Source organism: Miscanthus floridulus, chromosome 3 (assembly GCF_019320115.1).
Source record: "Miscanthus floridulus cultivar M001 chromosome 3, ASM1932011v1, whole genome shotgun sequence".
In the NCBI taxonomy this organism is placed as follows: domain Eukaryota; kingdom Viridiplantae; phylum Streptophyta; class Magnoliopsida; order Poales; family Poaceae; genus Miscanthus; species Miscanthus floridulus.
In genome coordinates this window covers 79316793-79326516 of record NC_089582.1, presented here as the reverse complement: position 1 = coordinate 79326516, position 9724 = coordinate 79316793, and the positions used below count along the sequence as shown (strand labels likewise).

Below are 9724 nucleotides of genomic sequence, written 5' to 3'. Positions count from 1 at the left end.
TTCGACCAACATGACTACCATAGCGACACTTATTTTCGCACGGAGAAAGTATATCTAAATCGATTAATAGACATGAACAACGTAGACAGGGCGCTCGCTATATCTGACTTTATAAAATAACAAGGCTGTTGTGGACTTCTTCTTTTTAGAGGAGTTTTTAATTTTATGAAATGGCTAAACAATAGAATTTAGCTAATAATTGTAGCAAGTTGTTGGAGTTGCTCTAAGAGCATCTCCAAGAGTATCCTAAATTTTACTTCTAAGAAGTCCATGTTTTTCAACTCCTAAAAATGTATTGAAAGAAAAAAAAAGGCCATCTCCAATAGTTTTCAATAATTCACTCCTGAAATATAAAAGACAATTTTACATCATGAATCATATACTATTTCTAAATTATTTTAATCAATTTTATATAATCTTTCTCTCTTGTACATTTACATCTGGAACCTTTTCATACTATCTATTCTTTTTCCGCCCTTTCACCTTTAATTGACCGATGAATACACGTGTATCCGCGCGACCGCGACTCCGCGCAAAGTTACGTGCGATAGGGGAGGATTTCTCAAGTACATAAATTTTAGGAGTAAGGATTAGGAGTTGTTGGAGAGAGATTTTTTCTTATATTGCCAAAAACCAAAGATTATGAAGGGAAACATGACATGCCAAGTGGTGATGAAGGTGTCAAGATCAAATCTACAAGAGCGAGCTCCAACTTAAACTTGAGCAACACGACTTTGCTTGCATATTGGCCATTTCATATATATATACCTAAGTAATGTTGAGGGTGCTTCTTTCATGTGTTTCGCATCAATATCCATCTATATTGATCCATGGAAAAGTTTCGCGAAGTTTGGAATCAAGAAGTCGCATGAAATGACAAGTTATGTCCTTGCATGAATTGTTTTATAAAGTGAATGAAATTCTAGATCGTCAACCAAACCTTGCAACCTTGCCCAAATGACTCTAGATGAACTCTACAACAAAAGTCATGAAAGGTTCATGTTGAGCAAAGGCCAAGAAAATGCTCCAATGGGTCACAAAGGATAATTTAAGCTTTATCGTGGTCCTTCTTTGGTCAAAGTAGAATTATAGCTTCTGCAACTGTTTTGAAGTTGGACATTAAATAAAAGTTGAAGCTCATATTATGTAGAAGAAACTTTGTTTTTGGAGTATACCATGGATCGGCTCGGAACCAAGTCTAGCAGTGGCTCAAAGTTGGAACCTGCTGCTGATTTCAGTACTTAGAAATATTCTAAGTCTAGAAATTCATCGACCTTGGCATTGGCGTCTCGCGTTCTCCAAAATTTGTTAAGCATCTCAAGTTGACCCCAAAATAAAAGTTGGAGCTAAGTTCATGGAGAAGATCATGTAAAAGGATGGCACTCGTTTGACCTTGTTATGACCCTCGATTTTGGAGTTTGTTAATCGCCGTCAATGCATTGACAATGCCACTTTGGAGATTAATTACCCACTGTTATGTTGCTCAAATGACTAGAGTGCCTTAATAAAAAATGTAGAGCAGGCCGAGGTGAACAAACTTCATTTTTGGCCCAAGGTCTGATTCGACCTGGAAGTGGCCCAAATCGGCTCCCCACCTCGCCCACACCGACGCACGCCAGGTGTTCGGCAGCAGGCCAACGCGTCAACCATGCAGCAGAGCGCGCCCTCCATTGCTGCCGCGCGTCCCACCTCCGCGCCACGCGTCCCTGCTGCTCCCTCTTACATTTGGTGAAGCCCGACGCCCTCCATGCTCGCTCAGCACTCTCCCTCACTCGCCCCTTCTCGCTCTGCCCCTCTGTAACGCTGCGCGCGGCCGCGTCCACCATGGCCGGTGGGCCAAGCTTGCCACCGCCGCATCCCTGCTGCCTCCGAGCCCTCTCGCGACCCACCCCATGAACCATCGCCTCCGCCTCTTCCTCCTCTACGACCGGTGCCCCTTGACTGAGCCGAAAACTGCCGGAGCAGCCCGGCCGTCGGAGCCACTGCCGTCGTCGCCGCTTGCTGCAGTGGCCGCACTGCCACAAGCCGCCTCAGGCCGAGCTGGACAGACCAGCGAGTGCGCTTGGGACCATGGTACCTCCCCGCCACTCCACCGCCGCCGTAGACGACCACAGCCGCCGGAGCCGCGCGCCGGTCGACCTTCCTGCTCTGTCGTCGGAGAGGAAGAAGCTGAAGGACCTCGTGCTCGAATAAGGAAGAAGGGAGGGGGTTAAGTGAAGAAGTTGTGACTCATGTGAATAGTGCTCATGAGGACCTTTTCGCTGGAGTTTAATTTGTGTTTACTGCAGGGACCTCGATGCAAGATTTAAATTTCCTTTCTCTGATTTTTGCAGATTTGAATGCTCCACTTTGAAAATTCATAGTAATTTGTAGAAAAATCGTAAAATAGTAAATGAGGACTTTTTGGAATCCTTGTGAAATTATCGATGCACTAGATCTATAATATGTCATGATTTAGTTTAAAGTTTTTGCTGTAAAAATCAATTTATGCAGTTAGGTTGGTAATACTAGTTGTGTCTTGTCTTTTTCATAACTGTAGTTATTTTGCTCACATAAATGTGAAATTTTTATGGAGTGCTCACCAGGTGATTGTTGTTGTCTAGAAAAATTTCAGGAGTTTAGGATTTATATTTTAAGATTTATAAAAATAGCAAATGCCCTGTATTGCTTTCTACTCTGAATAGTTCTGCATGTTTGGATTAATTGGCTCAGTTAAGTTATGAATCATGACTTGATGAAAATACATGAGTTGTATTAGTTTTCTTAAGCTTTCCCAAAAGTTAAATATCATGATTTTTGGTTAAGTAGATCTTGAGTTATACTTGCTTAAATCTATGCGGCTGTTTATGCCCAAACCCAGAGAAGGTTTCCTTGTTCTTACTGTGGGGCCTTCTTACTAGTAGAATTAGCTTTAGGGCTTTACACCAAAGATGTTTAGAATTTTCTAAGCTTTTTAAAAGGTATAGAACCACATTTATTGGACATATATAACTCCATTTGTAGCTGTTTAGAGTGGCATATCAGTTTCTGTCCATGTTTTAGACAGAGATTCATTCATTGGATTAATTGGCCTTGTTATCTATAGAATCATCTTAAGATGATAATAAGAAATTTGTAGATAACTCACTTAAACATCTTGTTTTAAATTTTTAGGGCATTTGGCCAAATATTTTATGAGTTATGCCTGTTTAAAGTTGGGTTACAGAATTGATTGTTCTCTGTCTTGTTTAGACCAGTTTCTGTAAATGTGTATATTTGACTTAGTTAACTAGAGAATCATGCCAAGATGATTAAAGATGAATTGTAGAAAATTTCATAAGCTTTTTAGAATGTCTTGTTGCATGGCTGTTGGATTTGTATAACTCTAGTTATGATCCAAACATGAAGCTGTTGTTTGCAGTTCAAAAATAGACAGATGCTAGTTGTGTTTGGTTACTCCATGTGTTGCTAAGTATGGCTTATGCCCTTGTTGATGGTCAAGTTATGATACTTGTGACCTTGTTAAACTTGTGTCATGCTTGATGTGCTTGCTCTCTATAGTTAGTTGTGTGATGTTAGTTAAATAGCTATTGGAGTCTATGTCTTGCATAATCTTGTGTTTGCCTTAAATGCTATTATATGATGCATCTTATATTACCATTCTTTATATTCATGTACTTGCATCTTGCATCTCTATGCTAGACGAACCACGTGAAGGACGTGAGGTTGGAACCGAACCCGAAGACGGTATATGGTGGACTTTTCCCGAAGATGGAAGGACCCCTTGGAGTACATGTCTGAACAGAAGATGCTCACCAGGCGAGTGTCATCTAACAAGCACTAACCTAGTGTTGGATTCCAGGCAAGCCCTGAAGCATTTTAAGTCTCCCAGTGTTTTATAAAATATTACTTGAGTCTTTATGATTGATGCATTAAGTTATAATAGTTGTTTGGAAACACTTGATGCATGAAACTACCTTGTCCAGATATATGCCTTAAACCCTGTGTAGGTCCAGGATCGAGTATATGCTTAGCCCTGCTTAGACCGGTAGAAGTCGGGTGATTTCCTATTACCTGTGATATATAGGTGGATACCGAAGCACGGTTGGTTATATTTGCTATCGTGGAAAAGAACCATAGGGTAAAGGTAAATCGAGGCCGGGCGAAGTCTATGGTAGGTTGACACATGTGATTCCGACTGTGCCGATTAAGGATCGTACCATTGTTGGAACTTCTGACAAGATTGAACGCATGCCTATCACTTAGCTGGCCGGATAACTCGTTCCGACCGCGAAGCCGAGTAGCTCAACTCAGAGCGGGCCTCATTCTGTTGTGCGCTCCTTGCGGGGAGCCAGACGTGAGCCCAAGGGCAGGGTAGTCCTGAACGTCCTGGCAACTGGTTGTCCCCGATTGTGTGGCGCGGTACGAACCCACGAAATATGTACCTGAGTTGTACCAAAGGTGAGCTAAGGCTACTGTGGCTGGTAGACCTGGGTTTGTGTTAGGAATAAATTCCCAGCTGGTTGAAATCGATTCGAATCGCCGTCTCTTCCGGATAGTGAGAAACTTGACTAGCTCCAACATCGTAGTAATTGTATTATGGAATATGATGGTTCGGATAAATATGGAATTACTATACCTGCTATGGTTACTATTGTATGCTATTAAAATGATATACCACATGCTTGGCAAAGGATAATTGCTAATCTAGAGATGGATAGCTATAATTAACTTGATAACTAAAGTATAATTGTATAATTGAGTTAATCGCTTTTTATGTAAAATGTTGTCAAGCTACCTACACTTATAAAGCCTTGCATAATCCTTGGAGTCAATTTATTTTTGGTTTATGACGGGTAAGTCTAGCTGAGTATATTCGAGTACTCAGGGTTTATCCCACCATGTTGCAGGTGAGGTTTCGGCATGCTGAAGATGGTGGCTAACCGCCGGTGGGCTCGATGACTCTATATTATTTCTCATCTATATGCTTTTATCTGAGTATGTCACTTATGATAGCAACGCATTTGGAACTTATATTAACGTAATCATTTGAAAGCTACGTGTTTTCGCTAATCGGTTTTAAAACCCAAATTATACTATTATTTGTGAAACCATTTGTAATATTATTTTCGCTGCCACTCTGTGTATGTGATGTGTATTTGCTTAATCACGCGATCTTGGTTGTGATGTTGATTTACCGAGATCTTTCGTGACACTCGACAGACTACTGGGTTTATATAAGTGAAAGTATACGCGTGTCAACATGTTAGCGATGACAGTTATACTTGATCGTGTATAAATTAGGCGGGCGGCCGCGCCCCGCTCCCCCATCCCCAGGCGGCTCCTGTGTTTGTAAATAGTGAGATTGCTCCAGAATTGACAGTGGCTTCTCCTGGTTCTACTAGAAATGTACACCAGTTAAAAACAGAACTTTACACATCTGCAGCATTTGGCAACAGCCCAGATTGCTTGCTAGAACTCAGTTTGAGTTCAGAATTGACAGTGTACTCCTCCTGGTTCTAGAAATGTACACCAGAACTTTTACACATCCGCATTTGGGTACATCCCAGTTCTGTCGATGAGAACATTCCCTATTTCCCTATTTGGGTGACAATCTAGTTCGCAGATTGTACAGACAGGGCAAGCACCACATTGCTAAGTGGCCCGACGTGAATGCGCTCACACTGCATTTTTTTTTCTCGAATAAGCAAAAGTTTTACGTATCATTGTATTAAGATCGAGAAGAGGGAGATGAGTGCGTGGTTACAACAACGCGCCACCGCAATGGCGCACTGGGGATGGTGAAAGGATTTAATCACTGCCCTGCGCTCACGCTGCAGTCAGTCAAAGAGCTAGCCTGAAGCTGAAAAACTCCGGAGCTGATCGCAGGAACCAGGTCAAAGCATGCATGGAAGTAGGGAGAGTAGACATGCTTGCATGCAACCGGTCAAAGCCACAAGAATTCAGCTAGGAAGCATTGCCAGCTGATTTTTCAAATTGTTTGTTTAGATGTATGATTCTGCATTTTCTACCATCAATGGGCCCTGGAATCACTAATATTCACATAGGCAAGCAGTGGAGAATGGAGCCTGCTCCAACAGACTACCGGCTGTCCTGATCCTTGGCAACAACACTTGTTCCATTTAGTTTCTGAACATGTAGGGCGGTTTAAAGAGTAGATTATCTGAATATCAGCTGGCTGCAGGCCAAACTTGACCACCAGCTCAGGATTACACAAAGGCAGACAGCATCCAAACCACAGCGACGAGCAGCTAGCAGTGCCCTGGGACTGGGATAAACATGAACCAGGGATGAATTTTCATGTACTTACAAATTAAGCCCATGCCATTGCCCTGATATACTGCCATCAGCTATGGAATTGGAACAGAGAATCAGAGATGAATGTCAGCTCTTGTTCCAGAGCGTGGTAGCTACACTAGAGGAACCAGGCGCAGCACCGCCGGAGCCGGCATGGCTCACGGCCGGTCTTGCGGATAAGCTCCACCTGCCGCGCCAGCCGGGACGCCTGCCGGCTCCGGCGCGCCTCCACCCTCGCCTGCTTCCCCTCCACCTTGTGGCTCAGTGCCGACAGCCTCCTGGCCAGGTCCTGCTTCGCCCGGGCTTTCATCTGCTCTGCCAGTGCCTGAACCATTCAGTCCAATATACTCATCAGAGTGAGAATTGCTGAATACGAGTACTCCATCCATGAATTCGAAGCAATGCAGCTAACAGAGAATGTTGTTCAGAGATTGATTGAAAGAAGGAAACTCGAAAAAGTTCAGAAATAGAAAAATTGAATGAATGGAACTGACCTCGGCCTGCCTCAGCTTGGCTTCGAATTTGGATTTCTGTAAGCTTTCCCACTCCTGTATCTTCACCTCCTTCCTCTGGTAACTGATCATGCACATGCAGCCTGTTCGGCTGGAGCTGAAATGATCGTATACGATCGTGGATTATTACTGTTGGCTGGTATGGTGTGAGAGAAAAATACAGTTCTTGCTGGAAATTTACGATCGTTTACGACCAAGCGAACAGGCTGATGATAAGGAATTAGAAGTCACTCAATTAGTATATGATCAGAACAATTCCTGGAGATTTCTTTACCAAGTTAGCATCAGCAACAGAGATTCAAAGCGTTTTCAATGAAAATTCTTGTCAAGGAGAATTTTATTTTTTTTTACCAAGTTAGCATCAGCAACAGAGATTCAAAGCGTTTTCAATGAAAATTCTTGTCAAGGGGAATTTTATCTTTTTAATTTTTTTTTTGCTCACCGTGACGCGAGTTTACACTTTTTGGACTCTTCCCACGCCGTGGCGCGAGCTTCGAACGCCTTCCTCTTGATCTCCTCGTCGATGTCACCGGCGCCCTTCTCCGGGGACGCGGCGGCGAGGAGGCTCTCCTCCTTGCTGGCCCACGACGTGATGTTCATCTTGCCGAGCTGCAGGCCGAGCGCGGCGATCTCGCGCCGCGTCCTGAGCCGGAGCTCCCGTTCCGACGCGGAGGCCGCCGACGCGCAGCCGCCGCCACCCCTGGGGCTGGACGGCACCGAGCAGAGCGGGCTGAGCGACGGCGTCGGTAGGGGTGCCGCTGCGCGACTGCTCCTGGCTCGCGATCGGCGTCATCTCCGTCCCGACGTCCCGCATCGACACCGACACGGACACACGACGACGGCGACGAGGACTTGGACGACAGCTCGGTCAGCGCGCTCGCGGCCGCGCCGCTGGCCCTGGACGCCGTCGCGGACTCCGGCGCGACGCGGCCGCCGGGGCATGGCGGCGCCGCCGCGGCACGACGTGGCGCCCCGCGATCCACTTCTCCGCGGCGAACCGGTCGGCGGGGAGAGGCGCACGGCCGGCCGGGATCGGCGACGGTGGTCGGGGCGTGGGACGGCGAGGACGAGTGGCGCCGGCGGCGGGAGGTGTCGGGCGAGAGAGAGAGAGAGCGGGAGAGAAAGGAAGAGAGGAAAATGAAAGAAGGAAGAGGACCCGTAAGACCGGCTCGGCGCTAGGATGTAAAGCCTGAGGCTTGACGTCAGGATGTACACAAGTTTGGAGCTAATATCCACTGCGTCGAGCTAGCTGCTATATCAGCGTTCACGCTTTTAACATGGGCCTGACCTAAGCGTTAAATCACGTGACGTCAAGATATGTAACCTCGACGCTACCAACGATGACACCGAGTTAAAGGTCTAGATTTTAAAAACATACATCCAGAGGCATATTTGTGAAAATTTTTAAAAAAAGCTAAAAAATAAAAAAAATCGATGGAGAATGCGGCACACGATCATATGGGAAAGTTTTTGGTGCTGCGGGGTAGCATGTTGTCACGTGTTTGGTGCTGTCGGACAGACATTAACGCTTGGTATTTTTAGTTGTAGATAGAAGAGATAGAGATAGAGATTTTGTTTTAGTTTGAAGTTTATATATTATGATGCTGAAAAGCAGGAAAACAAATCAATGAAGTCTTCTTTCTCATGGATCAAACGATTACTTCATTGATTCCTCTAGTGAGAACTGCCAAATCATTGAGCACTCCTCGCGCTGAAATCAGATCTGGACAGCACGTGGTACCAAAGTAAAACGGGCAATAACTCCCTCGTTCGGAATCCGTTTCGGGTGAACGGCCACTCGTTGGAAAGGTAATTTCATAAGATTTTCATTAGAGCAGTGTTTTGCATATGTTCCGCTCTAGACGGGGTAAGTGCATGAAGAAGTGGCAGCACAGTGAAGGGTAACCGTGACGCATAGGAGGAGGGTGGATTAGACAACTTAAAATTCTAACTTTAAACTATGGCATCTACTTATAACCCTAGCAAAACCTATGCAATAGATAACCTATCTAAATATGCAACTACGATTTTACTAGTGTGTTGCTATCTCTACCGCAAAAAGAGTAATATAATCAATGTAAATGCGGAAGCTAAAGAGTAAGGTAGAGATATACAAACTCCCGTCGACGACTCCGGTATTTTTACCGAGGTATCGAGAAGCACGCAAGCTTTCCACTTGTCCTCGTTGAAGCCCCTCGCAAGGAATCCCTCGTCAGGGCCAAGCTCTCGGTTGGGTAACTCCGTGGATAGCCTCGGGCCTTTCCCACGCGCAAGTGGGTCTCCGACATGCCTTTCGGTAAGCCTCTCCCGGATGATCCCTACCGTCTTTACTATTAAGCTTCCGACCGAAATGCCGCGGGCCTTTTTCTCCCCGGTACACGGTGGCGGCCACACCACAAACGCGGTTGGTGTGATCTCGCAAGACTACAAGTCCCTCCGATGTACAACAATGATGCTCGCAAGCACCGAGTGGTAAGAGGTATGCAAACCTCACTAAACACTAGGCCTAAACCTAGAGCAGGCGCATAAGCGGTGGTCTAATCAACCTAAGCACTTCGCAAAGCAGCTATGCTAATCACCTAATAAAACACTAAATACTATGCAAGTGGAGATCACTAAAATAGTATATCAACACCCTTGATATGTTTTCTCAGCTCCACACACCTCAAATGCCCGGTTTGGGGGTCTATTTATAAGCCCCACTGAGAAAGTAGCCGTTGAGATGAAATCCCGCTTTTCTGCTACTGACCGGACGCTGATCACGTCCTAACCGGACACGTCCGGTCGTCCCGACCGTTAGAGCCGTGATCACCTGATCGGACGCTACCAGCGTCCGGTCACATGCCACCGGACATATCCGGTCGCCACTTCGTCGCTCTAGAACCTCTCTGTACTCGACCGGACTCTGCTGTCCT

At 45.4% G+C, this 9724-nt stretch overlaps 1 pseudogene; it reads right to left on the bottom strand.

Moving 5' to 3' along the window:
• Positions 1 to 6148: 6148 nt before the first annotated feature.
• Positions 6149 to 8199, bottom strand: LOC136543927 (uncharacterized; annotated as a pseudogene).
• Positions 8200 to 9724: the final 1525 nt, after the last annotated feature.